Source organism: Lissotriton vulgaris, chromosome 1_1 (genome assembly GCF_964263255.1).
Source record: "Lissotriton vulgaris chromosome 1_1, aLisVul1.2, whole genome shotgun sequence".
Taxonomy (NCBI): domain Eukaryota; kingdom Metazoa; phylum Chordata; class Amphibia; order Caudata; family Salamandridae; genus Lissotriton; species Lissotriton vulgaris.
This window is the reverse complement of record NC_141685.1, coordinates 99,497,283-99,515,114: the sequence shown is the minus strand read 5'-3', so window position 1 is coordinate 99,515,114 and position 17,832 is coordinate 99,497,283. Positions and strand designations below refer to the sequence as shown.

At 49.2% G+C, this 17,832-nt stretch overlaps 1 long non-coding RNA gene across 1 annotated transcript in view; it reads right to left on the bottom strand.

The window, feature by feature from the left end:
• Positions 1–17,832, bottom strand: part of LOC147737571 (uncharacterized) — a 46,231-nt gene that overhangs the window by 19,777 nt on the left and 8,622 nt on the right. The window contains exon 3 of the long non-coding RNA XR_015299745.1: positions 5,284–5,353. This is a non-coding gene — a long non-coding RNA (uncharacterized LOC147737571). The remainder of the gene's footprint in view (positions 1–5,283; positions 5,354–17,832) is intronic.

Here is a 17,832-nt window from a genome sequence, read left to right as displayed (position 1 = left end):
TCCAGGGCTGAGGCTAACACTGAGCAGGGGCTAAGGCAGCACCCATACTACAACACTAGCGGCTTAGGGGCGGATGGATGCAGGGTGCCAACACAGCATCGTGTGCCCAATGAAAAGCAATGGAGGCAGGCCAAATCTGAAAAGGGCTGCAGGCTCCAGCCAGGAGGCCGATCGAAGGAAACCAACAGCCACTGAGGTAAGTTATGATGCTCAGGGACGTAGGAACACCTTTTGTCCTCTTCACCAAGGCCCAGGATGGACGGGTGAAAGGGTGCCTTTTGGTGTCAGAAATGGCTAACCAGTGCACGTCGCAGTTGAGGGGTCTTCTTGCAGAAGCTGCAGGCAACTTCTAGGAGTCCAGGAGAGGTCAGCTCATTGTGGAGTTGGGCTCTTGAGAGCAGGGGAACCTTGCTGAACTGGTGGGCCACTTGGACTCTGGCTGGTGGCATCGGGTGCAGAGGTAAAACCGGGGGGGCAGGCTGCGCAGTTCTTCAGGTCACAGAGTCTTTACTTTGAAGAGTGTTGCTTTGTGAATAGGTCTGCTTTTCTCTGGAGACCTTGGTCTTGATCGAAGGCAGGCAGTCCTCCCAAGGTTCTGGAGGTCGCTGGGCTGCAAGACGAGTTGCCTTTTGGTTCAGGATCATCCAGGGATGCAGACAGGCCAGTAAGGCTGGGACCATGTCCGGCTTTCGAGCTGTGTACTCGACAGATTCCGCGCTGCTTCTTGCCACTGAATCCATCAGGCAATTTATGGATGCAGGTCAAATGGTGGCCTTGATCCTGTTGGATCTAAGTGCCGCCTTTGACACTGTAGCCCATCACACGTTGGTAGTGTCTGAGGAAGGGTGGGGTGTCTGGCAATGCCCTGAATTGCCTAAAATCGTTCCTGTCGGGTCACTGCTTCCAGGTGAGACAGGGCAAACACTACTCCAGGGTCATCATGCTGAACCAGGAAGTGCTGCAGGGCTTGACCCTGAGCCCGACCCTGTTTAATCTCTATGTAGCTCCCGTAGCGGAGACTGCTGAGGGGTTCCGGATCAGGGTCGTATCCTATGCCGATTAAACGCACCTGGTGGTCTCCCTGACCCAGGCACAGGAGTCGGCTGCCTCCAACTTCATGGCATGCATGCAAGAATTGGCTGCATGGATGGCTAAGAACTGCCTGAAGTTGAATAGCAACAAGACAGAGGTGCTTGTGGTGGGTAAGGCCCCACTGTGTTGTCATCGGCATGGTGGCCCCAGGACTTGGGGGGTCACCTACGCCCTGTTTGCAGGCAAAGAACTTGGGAGTTTGGTTAGATCCCAGTCTTTCCTAAGACTATCAAACAAGATGGGTGGCAGGCGCCTGTTTTGGGATCCTGAAGGTCCTGCGTAAAACCTTGGACCTACTCCCTGTAGCGGCTAGGAAGACTCTGCTTCATGCCCCGGTGACGTCGCGCCTGGACTATGGTAACATCCTTTATCTAGGCGCAACAACCAAATGTATGCTCCGTCTGCAGGGAGTGCAGAATGCGGCAGCCCGCCTTATTTTGAGGCGTCCGAGAAGAGCATCGGCTAGGGAAACCCTGGCCGAGTTACACTGGCTCCCGATTAAAGAAATAGTCACTTTCAAGGCACTTTGTGTCTGTCATCGGATCCTGCAGGGAAGGGCCCCTCAGTATCTGTCGGATCTCCTGACCCCCTATGTCCCCACACGTCAGCTGAGGTCAGGTGGGGTAGGATTGGTGTGCGTACCCAACATTAAGAAAGCCAGGATAGCAGGTCGGTCCTTCCGCCTATTGGCGGCCAAGCTCTGGAATGCTCGCCCGATGGAGCTCCGGATGGAGGCCCAGGAGAGATGCTTCAGGAAAAAACTAAAAACGTTTCTCTTTCCCCAATTTTAGTAGGGTGAGGGTAGTGGGCATCTGATTCTTGACTAACTCTACCGCAGCGCGGGGACACACTGGCATAAGTGTAACCATTGCGCTTTATAAGTGGACTTATTTTTATTATTATAGTTATCTACAGAGCCTCACCAGCAGAGAAGGCTGCTGTGCACGGCTCTTCTTAGGTCGCCAGGAACTGAAATTCAGGGTCTGAGGATGCCACCTAAAATCTTGATTTAAGGGTGTTACAAAGGAGTAAAAGGTAGTGGCCAATAAGCCACTTTCCCGGGGTGTCTACACCCTCTTATCATGCCCACCTCCAGTGGGAAGGGGACATAGTCCTAGCCCTGATTGAATAAGTCCCACCATCTTCAAGACGGTGGGCACTACAAAGTGTACTTCACCTCGCCTCCAGCACCTGAGGGGTGGAGTTGGCAGAGGGGACGGGGGCACACCTCCTATTTTATCTAAGGTTTTCCACCTGTCCTTGGCCAAAAAGGGGGTGAGGTCAGGAAGATCGCTTGCTCCCTCTAACAGGAGAGGCTGGGATCGCATTACAAAGGTGGCAAGTCCTTTGAAAATCCATGCCACAGATAGCTCTTCCTGACCAAGGGAGAGTGAACACCTCCAGCCAGGAAAGGCATTGTTATCGACCTCAGAGTGCACAGGCACTCTCCCCATGAGGACAGAACACTGTCTGGTGGTAGCAGGCTGGCTCAGGACAGTCGATGATCACACTAAGGATTGGTAGATCTTAGGGGACCCCTCTAGGGGGCACTCTGTGTGCAATTTGTAATAAATCGGGCACTGCAATTGGCACAGGTTTATTATGCTGAGATGTTTGGTACCAAATATCCCATATTTCAGTGAAACCTTCATGGAGGTGTGGAACTCGTAATGACAAGTGTGCAGCCAATGTACTTACTATAGAGCTTCCCTGGTCACTTGCAATATCCCAGAATAGACAAGGATATTGCATCGGCATATCTGCTCAAGCAGATATGCCCTCACAGGAGATATCCCTAAAGCAGCGTGGGCTATAAGGCCTGCTAGAGGGGTGTCTTACCGATATCTCAGACAGTCCCTATGGGCATCGCATGCAGGGATGTGTGCCATGTCGACTCTTCAGTTTTGTCTGCACCAAGACACACAGCTGCAGTGGCAGTATGTATGTATGTATGTATGTGCTTGGTGAGGGGTTCCTTAGGGTGGCATAATGTGTGCTGCAGCCTTTAGAGACCCTCTTTAACAACAAGGCCCTTGGTACCAGAGGCATCTTTTACTGGGGACTTATATGTGAGCTAATGGGGTGACAACCGTGGAAACAACAGGTACACTTAAGGGAAGGAGATCGGGCTCAGGGGACCTGGTTGGCAGTGACCCTGTGCACTTCCAGTAAATACTATATCATTTTGCAGGTAAAAAGTGAAGGCTAACCATGTCCAAAACAGGCCCTTTCATACATTGAGACATATTTCCTAGGACAGCGGAAACTCTACAGCAGGTCTTGATCACAGTCCTTATACTGCCACTGCCACTACTGAACATTAATCTTGAATAGTTAAAGCCGGGCCAGGATCTGGACAGGGGCCAATGAACAGGAGGGCAACTCACCAGATAACAGAAGTCTTTTGTCTTCACACGCACTCAGAGAGAACAATGCCATCCCATGTATTGCATGACAAAGAGGCCACAACCCTCAGTGAAACACTCACCTCTCTGATGTGATTCGTTAATAAGAATAAAATGAAAATAACGCGTCCCTGGGAACCCCATAGATACACCGTCCCTACCAGTACTAAAAATGCTTGGGGTCCCGCAGGTAAACCTAGCAGTGCTACAAAGGCTTAGGGTCCCTACAGGTAAACCTTTCCTAACCCAGTGCCACAAATGCTATATGCTCACTGCAGCAGGACTGGGCGCTCTAGGGCAGCAATTAAGTTGCTTGGCATTCATCTACCCTTAGCAAAGCCACGTGATAAAGGCAGTAGATCAGGATGATTCTCCTCGATCAGAAGTAGCTCTCACTATTGAAAAGGTGGAGACCCTGGTATAACACAAACGCAGACTTGCGGTTAGGCTATACCATGACATGTAGTAAACTATTAATGTATGTATCTGTAGGATTAGATTGCATTGCAAATTAATTCATATGTCACTATTTTCCGCACACAACATACAACATAGATTCCTCACATGTGCCCCCCTGATGAAGGGAGAACCCCCAAAATGAATTGGGCAGACTGAATTTGAATTTACTTGCGGAACAGTGGATTTTGAAAGTGATTCTATGAGAATAAATATGCTTAAATTGGAATACAAGTGGATTTGCTTCCAAGGGAAGGAGACATTGATGCACTTTTACGGGAACAAGCTGAGGAGCAGGAGACACAGACCTGATCTAGTCTGGGCTATATAAACAACTGTAGCCAAATACATCTCCCTTCTGGCACCCAATGAGTGGATTTCATAAATACTACAATAATGAATGAAAAATACACAGCATGCATAGACAAGGTTTGCTATGTAACCTCTGGACTCCTGTAAACCTAAACAAACACCAGTAATCAGACACTAGGGACATCACCTGAAGCTCCTAAGATTTTCCTTTTGTTTGGTATCTTGTTTTTGGGAGGTGGGTTTTTAGGATAAGCTATTTTTGGGTGTGTCTGGGGGTGGGGTGTGTCAGGTAGCCCCTGTGGTAGACGATGGGATAGAGGATAAGGAGTGCCATGCCATCGCTTCATATATTTCTCCCCTCATATATTCACAGTACCCTTTTACCAGTTGTCCACTTTGCTGTTATCAAGAAGTGGAGAGAGGGGAATCGGCAGGCTGCCCCTTTAAGCCGAAGCTGAGGCCTGACATCAGAGGATAAACACTTGAAGAAGGTGGGGACGGAGAGCGCGTCAGGTTGGTCAGTAGTTGGTACAGCTACACTCGGAATGGGAATGCGAGGCGGAGAAACCAGCGGGGGAAGACCGGAAAGACAGAGAAGGACTAACAGCTTTACGAGAGAGAGAGAACCGGAGCCCAGGGGAGGTCACAGCTTGTCGGCAAGCAGAACACCCGAACCTGGCGGAGGAGGGAAAGCCAAAGCAGAAGACCAGACCTCACTGAAGGACGCGGAGTCACCACGCCATGGCCACGGAGGGACGTGGCTCTTCCAGGTGCGTGGGCGTCTATGGGGTTTTTGGAAAGTGGCTAAGAAAGAGAGGGATGGGAGGAGAGGCTGAGGGGTGAAAGGGACCCAGGAAAAAGGAAATACGTGAGATGGAAACAAAGACAAGAGCAGAAATCATCGGCTACTATTTCTTTTGGTTGCTCCAACCTCTACCCCCTCCCTTCACATTTATGCATAGCTATTATTTATCCCTCACATCCACCCTTGACTAAACCATAAAGCAAAAACACTTACCTGAGTCTTTTCCTTCTGTCCAAGGGACGACGGCGGCCGAGGCTCACCTAAGGGACTGAAGAGGAAGACCCTGTAGGAAAGAAGAATATAACAGAGACAATCAATCATTGTGATTTCCTGTAATACTAATAACAAGCATTTACAATGCAATGGTTTTGCCTTTGTTAAAGTTAGAGCTATTGGCATTGCTTTTGACATTATTTTTATTTATGTTTTTTTAACATAAATAAATGGCATTGTCATTTACAATGCCACTAGCTTTATCTATCGCAAATGACACACACAAACACACACAGAGCCGCCCCACACACACCCCCACACAGAGCCCCGCACACACAGCCCCCCACACACACAGCCACACAGAGCCCCCACACACACAGCCACACAGAGCCCTCCACACACACAGCCACACAAAGCTTCCTACACACACAGCCACACAGAGCCCTCCACACACACCAACACAGCACAAGCAGGCAACAGGGGCAGACGGAGGCACAAGCAGGCAACAGGGGCAGACGGAGGCACAAGCAGGCAACAGGGGCACACAGAGGCACAAGCAGGCAACAGGGGCCCACAGAGGCACAAGCAGGCAACAGGGGCCCACAGAGGCACAAGCAGGCAACAGGGGCACACAGAGGCACAAGCAGACAACAGGGGCACACAGAGGCACAAGCGGGCAACAGGGGCACAAGGAGGCACAAGCGGGCAACAGGGGCACAAGCAGGCAACAGGGGCACGAAAACGGAGGCACAAGCAGGCAACAGGGGCAGGTGGAGAAAACACAATTTTTAACAGCCCACTTGGCTCTGCAACAGTTGCCTTTGAAAAGCAATACGGCGTAATGGGCATGATCAAATCCCGTCCCCTGCATAAAAAAAAACAACAGCCTGAGGCGACTGCTAACACAGATGTAGTACAAGGCATTACACGGCAAGGGTGCTGCTGCCGGCAATTATCCTGGTATTTAAACAAATCTCTCTCTCACACACACAGAGCCGCCCCACACACACCCCCACACAGAGCCCCGCACACACAGCCACACAGAGCCCCCCACACACACAGCCACACAGAGCCCTCCACACACACAGCCACACAAAGCTTCCTACACACACAGCCACACAGAGCCCTCCACACACACCAACACAGCACAAGCAGGCAACAGGGGCAGACGAAGGCACAAGCAGGCAACAGGGGCAGACGGAGGCACAAGCAGGCAACAGGGGCACACAGAGGCACAAGCAGGCAACAGGGGCACACAGAGGCACAAGCAGGCAACAGGGGCACACAGAGGCACAAGCAGGCAACAGGGGCACACAGAGGCACAAGCAGGCAACAGGGGCACACAGAGGCACAAGCAGAGCACAAGCAGGCAATAGGGGCACACAGAGGCACAAGCAGGCAACAGGGGCACACAGAGGCACAAGCAGAGCACAAGCAGGCAACAGGGGCACACAGAGGCACAAGCAGAGCACAAGCAGGCAATAGGGGCACACAGAGGCACAAGCAGGCAACAGGGGCACACAGAGGCACAAGCAGGCAACAGGGGCACACAGAGGCACAAGCAGGCAACAGGGGCACACAGAGGCACAAGCAGGCAACAGGGGCACACAGAGGCACAAGCAGGGGCACACAGAGGCACAAGCAGGCAGCAGGGGCACACAGAGGCACAAGCAGGCAACAGGGGCACACAGAGGCACAAGCAGGCAACAGGGGCACACAGAGGCACAAGCAGACAACAGGGGCACACAGAGGCACAAGCAGACAACAGGGGCACACAGAGGCACAAGCAGGGGCACACAGAGGCACAAGCAAGCAACAGGGGCACACAGAGGCACAAGCAGGCAACAGGGGCACACAGAGGCACAAGCAGACAACAGGGGCACACAGAGGCACAAGCAGACAACAGGGGCACAAGGAGGCACAAGCGGGCAACAGGGACACAAGCAGGCAACAGGGGCACGAAAACGGAGGCACGAAAACGGAGGCACAAGCAGGCAACAGGGGCAGGTGGAGAAAACACAATTTTCAACAGCCCACTTGGCTCTGCAACAGTTGCCTTTGAAAAGCAATACGGCGTAATGGGCATGATCAAATCCCGTCCCCTGCATAAAAAACAACAGCCTGAGGCGACTGCTAACACAGATGTAGTACAAGGCATTACACGGCAAGGGTGCTGAGCACCCAGCCTCTCATACAGGCAGAACTACAACAGACCTCCCCCATCCGCTGTGCACCCATCTTGCCCTACACTAGACACCTGTCAAACAAGACTGCTCTACACCCGTCACCCAACCACGAACCACCGTATCTTTGCACCCAACCTCTCTTCCAAACTGTTCTACGCCAGACATCCTCCCCAACTGTGCACCCAGCCTTTCTTACAACCCGCTCTACCCCAGACACCCACCCACCCTAGGTGTGCACCCAACCTCTCCTTCAAACTGTTCCACACCAGACATCCACCCCAACTGTGCACCCAGCCTTTCTTACAACCCGCTCTACACCAGACTCCCACCCACCCTAGGTATGCACCCAACCTCTCCTTCAAACTGTTCCACACCAGACATCCACCCCAACTGTGCACCCAGCCTTTCTTACAACCCGCTCTACACCAGACACCCACCCACCCTAGGTGTGCACCCAACCTCTCCTTCAAACTGTTCCACACCAGACATCCACCCCAACTGTGCACCCAGCCTTTCTTACAACCCGCTCTACACCAGACACCCACCCACCGTAGGAGTGCACCCAACCTCTCCTTCAAACTGTTGTACACTAGAGACCCACCCTTCCCATAAAGGGTTAGGACAAAACGAGCCAGAAGAATCGTTTATTAACATCTTGACATGCTGCAAATAGTTAACTCCATTCCGCGCAGGACATAAGAACGTCACAGCCGAGATGAAGGCAATCTGCTGGGGCACTTTCGATCCTCGAGAAGTCGGCAGGATTATGGATCAAAATCCGAGGATCTGCGGCGGCCAAAGAAGTGGATTGTAACATTGAGTGAGGGGAGGGTGGGTGGTTGGTGAGCCGAACCAGCAAGATGGCCAAGAACATAGCCGGGGCCCAGGGAGCTTCCTCAGCGATGTGGTAACTCAGTGATAAAGGATCTGGGAATAGGAACTGCAAGCCGTAGCCTCAGCGTCATGCGGGCATGAGGCGGGCGGAGGACGGCTCTGAGCAGCTTGTAGGACCCAGTCCCCAGCTCGAGGGGAACCGGTGCAGCACCACACATAGAGGCTCAGGGCAAGGGAGCATCCAGCTCCAGAAGCCGGCAATTACGGCAGCACAACAGGGAGTATCAGGGGCATAGGATCGAGGCGACGGGGTCATGCAGCCCCCTCGAAGCTGCCTCAGCGGACGGTGGAGAATAAACCAGCGAAATCGTCCCGGGCTCAGTACCACCAGCGGAGCCCGTGCCGTGATGTCGTCCAGGGCAATCTGACCACGCACAAGCAAACTCCCCGCAGCAGCTCGTGAGTGAGGACGATGGTCCAGGCAGGTCCATGGGAGCCGATCCCAGGCTCAGAGCAGACAAACACATCTGGGCAGCATCGCACAAAGAAGGGAAACGGAGGTAACGGGACAAGGCATTCCAAATCGGCAGAGCGTCAAGGCAGCGGAACCTCGAAGGATCTCGAGGCACCTCTAGCAGAGCACCGTGACGATCGGTCTGGGAGGCGAGCAGCGACAGGCTGGGCAGCCCAGACATCTGGAATCCGAAAAAGTGGTGAGTGGAGGTCAGAGCTTGATATCCATGGGGTGTGTAGACGGGTGTTGTCCTCCGATTGCCGGGGTTCCCTCCAGGCCACGGGAGCCCCGCGGGCGCCGCCATACTTTTTGCCGTCTTCCTTCTTCCCCCGGGCTGCCGGGGGCGGGCACTTCCGGCCGGCCGCGCTAGGATTGGCCGGCCGGCCAGTCACGGGGCAGGAGAGACGCAGAAGTGCCGGCAATGCCGGACCAGACTCGGGGGCGTTCCCGGCGTCGCGTGACGTCGGCAAAAGCCAAAGAATGTCGGGAACGCCCCCGTGTCTGGTCCGGCATTGACGGACAGGCCCCTCGTCCAATGGCAAGGCTCCATTTACGGAGCCAGCCAATGAATGACGAGGGCCGACCCAAAGCACACTACAATTCTCATCAGGTTTTCGCCTGCGCGAAAAAGCTGCGCAGAAAGCGCAGCTTTCGCCAGGCAAAACCTAAAAAGTGCATATCAAGAAATTATTCAACGCTGTGCTCCTTCTTGACCGACTCTTCTACAACGGGGAGCTACATACTTTCCCTACAGGGAATGGGAGACAGACACACAGAGACCACAAGACACACACACGGGAAAGCATAGTAGGAAAACGCTACATACAGTTTGTATATGCTTGCATATGTACGTTGTTTTACAAAGATGGTGGAACTATTTATTCTGTTCAATGTGCCTATTTTTCTAACTACGTTTATCTGCTTCTATTATCATTGCAGTTCGGACTGGACTGTTCCCATGAGGTACAGGGTCAAGACTGATTTGCATATGGCCAGGTCTAAACTGGGGTGCCATGGTGAGCAAAATAATGATGGATTTAACCCAGATCTCTTGACTAGGGGTGAATGTTTTGATTTGTTCTGCATTCCGTCCATCAATTGTGTGTCTTTTGCTCTATTATCATTGCTGCACATAAATTCTATACAAGAATTACGATGGTTAAAATAATGATGAAAATGCTAATCATATGTTATTTTAATTTGATATTGCACATGAATTGCCACTAAGCAGAAACTACTTTAAGGAGAAATTTAGGATTGGTACGTAGAACCACTCTATCGTTGTGAAGTTGAAAGAAGGGCTCTTGTATAGTTAATGCCTGAAGTTCATCAACTCTCCTTAGTGATTTTATTGTTATGAGGAAAGCAACTTTCCATGACAGGAATTGTAACGGACATTTGTGCATTGGTTCAAAAGGCGGGCCCATTAGCCTTGGAAGAACTATGTTTAAGTTCCACTCTGGAGCAGGGGGAATACTTGGCGGTATAACCCTTTTTAATCCTTCCATGAAGACTTTAATCACTGGTACTCTGAAGAGAGATAGGTGTTGTCTATTTTGCAAGTGTGCAGCTACGACTCCCAGGTGTAAACAAATGGATGTGTAAGTGAATCCACATTGCTGTAAATGCAACAGATAACAAATTATATTCTGCACAAACGCATCAAGATGATTGATATTGTTGTTCTTACAATAGGCAACAAAACGTTTCCATTTGCTGCATAACATGCTCTAGTAGTAGGCTTTCTAGCTTCCTTGAAAATATTCATGCAGTCTGGTTGTAGTTGTAAATAACCAAACTCTATGATTTCAGAAGCCAAATCGCTAGGTTGAGTTCTCTGGGAATTGGATGTCTGATTTCTCCATGGCTCAGAGTGAGGAGACAAGATGTGATATGTAGCTTTTGATGTGGAACCACTGAGAGTTCTAAGGATGAGAGTACCAAGGTTGACGAGAACATGTGGGGGCTATTAAGATCAGTGAGAGACATTTGTCTGAGCTTCCGAACTAGTAATGGAATTAGCAGGAGAGGCGGAAAAGCGTAAGCTAAAGCGTTTTCTCCATGTTAATTTCCATAGGAAATTTTGCGACAAGCTACAGCCCAAACTGCTGAACGGAAATACCCGAAATTTTGAAGAAAAGGTAGAGCTTGGTTCAGAACGCGACCTTTTTTAAAATGGTGTAAATCCGTTCAGTAGTTTTTGAGAAAATCAAAAAATAAGAGTAAAAAAATTAATTTCCCATAGGAAAATTTGTGCAAGGCTACAGCCGAAACTACTGAACGGAATTACCTCAAATTTGGCAAAAAGGTATTGCTTCAGTCAGAAAGCGACCTTTTTAGGTCTCACCTGAGCCAGCGCATGCCCTGCACTGGCGAGACTTTAAGTAAGTGGGCTTCAGAAAATTCTACCATTGTGGCCTAGAGCTTGCGGTTAGGCACTCGGGCGCGCGCTCACGAGCAGAGGAGCTATCTGGCTTTCCTCTCTCCTCATGGGTCATCAGCTTTCAAAATACGAGAGCTTTCTTTCACATTTCTGAAGTTGATAGCTTCCTTTTCATTTGCCTATGTATCCCTACCTCTCTACCTCTACTCTACCTCTTTACCTCTACTGCTCTTCTACCCCTCTACCTCTCTTCTACCCCTCTACTTCTCTTCTACCGCTCTACCTTTCTTCATTCCTCAACCTCTCTTCTATCCCGCTACCTCTCCTCTACCCCTCTACCTCTCTTCTACCCCTCTACCTCTCTTCTACCCTTCTACCTCTCTTCTATCCCTCTACCTCTCTTCTATCCCTCTACCCCTCCTCTACTCCTCTACCTCTCTTCTACTCTTATATCGCTCTACCGCTCTTCTAGCCCTCTACCTCTCCTCTACTCCTCTACCCTTCTACCTCTACTCTACCTCTCTTACTACCCCTCTAACCCTCTTCCACCCCTCTAACCCTCTTCTACCCCTCTACACCTCTACTACCCCTCTAATATCCCTCTTCTACCCCTCTACACCACTTGTACCCCTCTACTACCCACCTACCCTACTACCCTCTAACCTACTACCCCTCTATTACCCCTCTACCTCCCCTCTACCTCTCTTCTACCCCTCTACCTCTCTTCTATCTCTCGACCTCTCTTCTACCCTTCTACCCCTCTACACCTCTATCCCTCTTATACCCATCTACACTGCTACCCTTTTCTACCCCTCTACTACCCTTCTACCCCTCTTCTACCCGTTCAACCCCCTTCTACAGCTCTGCCCCTCTTCTACCCCTCTAACCCTCTAATAACCCTCTACCCCTTTTCTACTCTTCTACCCCCCTCTACCCCTCTACTACCCCTCTTCTACCTCTACACTACCTCTCTTCTACCCCTCAACCTCTACTCTACCTCTCTTCTACCCATCTACCTCTCTTCAACCCCTCTACCTTTACTCTATCTCTCTTATAACCCTCTACCCCTCTTCTACCCCTCTATCTCTCTTCTACCCCTCTAGCCTTCTTCTACCCCTCTCCTACCCCTCTTATACCCCTCTACTATACCTCAACCCCTCTACTACCCCTCTACCACCGCTCTCCTACCACTCTACCGCTCTACTACCCCTCTTCTCCTTTTCTACCCCTCTACCCCTCCTCTACCACTCTACTTTCCCTCTACCCCACTACTACCCCTCTACTATCCCCCACTACCCCTCTACTACCCTGCAAGCCCTCTACTACTGCTCTACAACCATCTACTGCCCCTCTGATACCCCTCTACCTCTCTTCTACCCCTCTACCCCCTACTACCCCTCTTCTATCCCTCTACCCCTCTTATACCCCTCTACTATACCTCAACCCCTCTATTACCCCTCTACCACTGCTCGCCTACCGCTCTACTACCTCTCTTCTACCGCTCTACCCCTTGTCTACCCCTGTACCATTCTTCTACCCCTGTACCCCTCTTCTACCCCTCTACTACCCCTCTTTTACCCCTCTACTTCTCTTTTACCCCTCTACTTCTCTTCTACCCCTCTTCTACCCCACTACCTCTCTTCTACCACACTACCTTTCTTCTACCCCTCTACTTCTCTTCTACCCCTCTACCTCTCTTCTACGCCTCTACCTCTCTTCTACGCCTCTACCTCTCTTCTACCCCTTACCTCTCTTCTACCTCTCTACCCCTCTTCTACCCCCTACACCTCTATACCTCTACCACCCCTCAAATCTACTACCCCTGTAACCTACTATCCTTCTAGTGCCCCTCTACCTCTCTTCTACCCCTCTACCTCTTCTACCACTCTACCTCTATTCTACCTCTCTTCTACTTCTCTTCTATCCCTCTACCTCTCTTCTACCCCTCTACCTTTCTTCTATCCCTCTAGCTCTCTTCTATCCCTCAACATCTCTTCTACTCTTCTACCACTCTACCTCTTTTCTACCCCTATACCACCCCTCTTCCCTTCTACTACCCCTCTTCTACCCCTCTCCTAACCTTCTACCTCTCTACTACCCTTCTACCTCTCTACCATCCCTCTTCTACCCCTCTACCACTCCTCTACCCCACCCCTCTTTTACCCCACTACTTCTCTTTTACCCCTCTACTTCTCTTCTACCCCTCTTCTACCCCACTACCTCTCTTCTACCACACTACCTCTCTTCTACCCCTCTACCTCTCTTCTACCCCTCTACCTCTCTTCTACGCCTCTACCTCTCTTCTACCCCTTACCTCTCTTCTACCTCTCTACCCCTCTTCTACCCCCTACACCTCTATACCTCTACCACCCCTCAAATCTACTACCCCTGTAACCTACTATCCTTCTAGTGCCCCTCTACCTCTCTTCTACCCCTCTACCTCTTCTACCACTCTACCTCTATTCTACCTCTCTTCTACCACTCTACTTCTCTTCTATCCCTCTACCTCTCTTCTACCCCTCTACCTTTCTTCTATCCCTCTAGCTCTCTTCTATCCCTCAACATCTCTTCTACTCTTCTACCACTCTACCTCTTTTCTACCCCTATACCACCCCTCTTCCCTTCTACTACCCCTCTTCTACCCCTCTCCTAACCTTCTACCTCTCTACTACCCTTCTACCTCTCTACCATCCTTCTTCTACCCATCTACCACTCCTCTACCCCTACCCCTCTTTTACCCCACTACTTCTCTTTTACCCCTCTACTTCTCTTCTACCCCACTACCTCTCTTCTACCACACTACCTCTCTTCTACCCCTCTACCTCTCTTCTACCCCTCTACCTCTCTTCTACCCCTCTACCTCTCTTCTACGCCTCTACCTCTCTTCTACCCCTTACCTCTCTTCTACCTCTCTACCCCTCTTCTACCCCCTACACCTCTATACCTCTATACCTCTACCCCTCTACTATCCCTCAAATCTACTACCCCGTAACCTACTATCCTTCTAGTGCCCCTCTACCTCTCTTCTACCCCTCTACCTCTTCTACCACTCTACCTCTATTCTACCTCTCTTCTACCACTCTACTTCTCTTCTACCCCTTTACCTTTCTTCTATCCCTCTAGCTCTCTTCTATCCCTCAACATCTCTTCTACCACTCTACCTCTTTTCTACCCCTATACCACCCCTCTTCCCTTCTACTACCCCTCTTCTACCCCTCTCCTAACCTTTTACCTCTCTACTACCCTTCTACCTCTCTACCATCCCTCTTCTACCCCTCTACCACTCCTCTACCCCTACCCCTCTTTTACCCCTCTACTTCTCTTTTACCCCTCTACTTCTCTTTTACCCCTCTACTTCTCTTCTACCCCACTACCTCTCTTCTAAAATACTACCTCTCTTCTACCCCTCTACCTCTACTCTACCTCTCTTCTACCCCTCTACCTCTCTTCTACACCTCTACACCTCTTCTACCCCTCTACAACCGCTCTATCCCTCTACTACCCCTCTACCCCTCTTCTAACCCTCTACACCTCTTCCCTATCTTCTACCCCTCTACCCCTCTATTACTCCTCTACTACCCCTCTACCTCTCTACTACCCTTCAACTCCTCTTCTACTGGATTCTATTAGGGCCTAGAACCATTTTATTTAGTGATGTCCATCTGCACACTTTCCTACATCTTGTAGTAAATTGATAATTGACACACAGAAGTGTTATTTCCACAAACAGTGAGTTCTGCAGCTTGTCTGTGTATCTTTTATCTGCACCTCACAGACTCCTCACATTCCTCTCGAGAGAAGATCCTGCCTCCTACTCATTAGTGTTGTTTCAGTAACTGTTTCTATCGCGTGTTCATGTTTCATTGACTTGTATTAGGAGAAAAGTGTATAAAAATACAGTGAACGCAACTTGTCTTAAAAGCACATGCTTCCTAGGGTGTCTGGGTTCAGTTACAGATAATTTCTCTGGGACTAAACCTCTGGAACAGTATACTGTGATTTGATTGCCCTTCTGACCTACCGGCCATTTCCGCCTGCCCTTTGCTACTCTGTGCTGCCCAGGGACCTGCTTGTTGTTTGTGGCTGCCTTCTTTGACGGACTTTGCCCCATCTACATCGCAGAAAGCTGGACTGCTGGGACTCCAGTTCCCAGGAGGCAGCGCGCTCTCGTGACATTTCCATTGTGCTAACGAGGATAAATTAGTGTTGGGGCTCCCGTGGCGCGGGACGAGCGCGGGTTCGCCCGGGCCAAGGGCAGGCCCGTCCTTGTCCGTCAAAGGCCGGAGGAGGCCAGGCAGGGCCACCCCCCTTGAGTCTGAAAACAGGACACCTCCCCTAGGGACGGACGCTAGACCCAGAGTGGCAGTAAGTGAACCGCCGGATACACTATTTTTTTTATTTTTTATTTTTTTATTGAAGCCAAGGTTTGTCAACATAAACATTTGCATAAACCAGCATTATATCATAGCAAAAAGCCGAACAGCTAAAACAAATCTATTTGAACCAAAAGAATCACCATAAGTCGCTATCCCAGGTCACGAACTTGGTATACATTTCATAAAAGAGAGTTGATCAGGTATAAAAGTACAAAAATCCCGTAGAAAAAGCCCCCTATAAACATTCACACAATAGATAAAAAGATAAATAGACAATTGACGAGGTCTTAAATCTCATTCCCAACAGCCACCAAACAAACTGGCCACTACATCCTCACCCTCTGTTTTAATTTAATCTCGAACCCCATGTTTTATTAAATCTATTAAGTCCTTGCTGCAAAGGTATATTCACTTTTCTTTACCCTTCTCATCTTATGCCCCCATTCCAAGGCTGACGGAATTAAGTCAGAGCGCCAATTTTGAAGGACCAGTGATCTTGCAATCGCCATAGCTATGTACAGAAATCTAGTCACTGAATCTGCAAAATGGATATCCGGGTCAAAGCCAAAAAGATTTAACCTGTCATTTACTTCCAACTGTAAATTGCATTCTTTTTCGAGATACACAAATACCTCTACCCAGTACACATTAATCTTTGGACAGCGGAGCATAATATGTGACCAATTGGCAGCAGGAAAGTTCAAACATCGGAAACATTGGGAAGACGGATTGGGGTACATTTTGGCCAGGGCTGCTGGGGTTCGATACAGCAGCCATTTACTAAAAAATAGCATTCTGTGCCAATTTGCCCCTCTTAAGGAGCTGAAATTCAACCTGTTAATAGTGGTCCAAATATAGGGGGAGATTTCACAGTTTTCCTGTTCTGACCATTTCCTTAAAGCTTTAGATTCAACATCCACCCCCCCTTACCGAGGTCAAATATTTCTTCCAGGCACCAGGCTTCTTGTCTGACACCTTAACTAAAAGATCCTCCACCAACCGATTCTGAGCCAAAAAGGAAATAGCGCTAGTTTCGGCAAGATATTTAAATAAAGTGCCATAGGAATTCATTAAGATAAAATCATTGGTCAATTATTGGCGCATATCTACCATAGACACCCAGTTACCATCCCGTATAAAGTCAGAGATTTTAACAAACCCTGCTTCCGCCCATTTTACAGCCAGATATATAGGTTGTCTAACACCTATGAAGGGGAGAATTTCTTCTAACAAGGAAGCAGAGTTGATTGCAGGTATGGAATATTTTTTAAAGAATGCCTGCCTTCTTTTAAAAAGCCAGCTTTGGAGATCTGAACATTAACAGGGGAGAATTAATTTGGGTGTCCTGACACATAAGATTGATAAAAAGTTGGTAAAAACAATGTGTTTGTGGTGCGGGCTTAAACCTCGATAAATATTGTGCAAAATACGCATCATAGTAGCTTTTAAGATTGGGAAGTGCTAAACCACCCTGATCCAAGTCTTCATATAAAGTGCTAAGTGCAAGGCGTGGGACTTTCTTTGCCCATATAAAGGCTGTAAACATTGACTCAACCTGAGAAAAGAAGGAATTTGATAAAGTGCACGGAATTGAGGCAAACAAAAAATTAAATAGCGGTAAAACAGATATCTTAACCAGAGCCACTCGTCCCATAATAGACAAAGGAAGTAAATTCCATCAGGAGAACAGCCCTTTAACTTTCTTTATTAGGAGGATCAAAGTTTAATTAATATAGATCATCAATTAGATTTGAGAAAAATATTCCCAAATATCTCTTTGGATTCGAGTTAACAGAGCCCCGGATATCAGAGTGTAGATTTATAGCGTCACTCCCACACTGAATAACTTCCGTCTTGCCCTTATTAATGCGGTATCCCCCTAAAGCTACAAAGTCCTCAAACAACTTGAAGACCTTGGATTGCACCTCAACTGTGGGCTTAATTAAGAGCATGATGTCATCAGCATACAGCTTTATTTTGGGCATTGCTGTAATTGGAGGACAAATATCGACACAGTTACGAATAGCTGTTGCTAAGGGTTCAATAAAGAACTCGAATAGCACCGGTGATAAAGAGCAACCTTGCCTCGTGCCTCGCTTAATTTTAATAGATCCTACCACTTCCGAATTGATGATTATATTGGCCATTGCGTTCTCATATAGGGTCTGAATTAAAAGTATCAATGACCTTAGGATATTAAAAGAGTGTAAAATTAAAAATAATGTCTCCCAGACCACAAGGTCAAAGGCCTTTTCT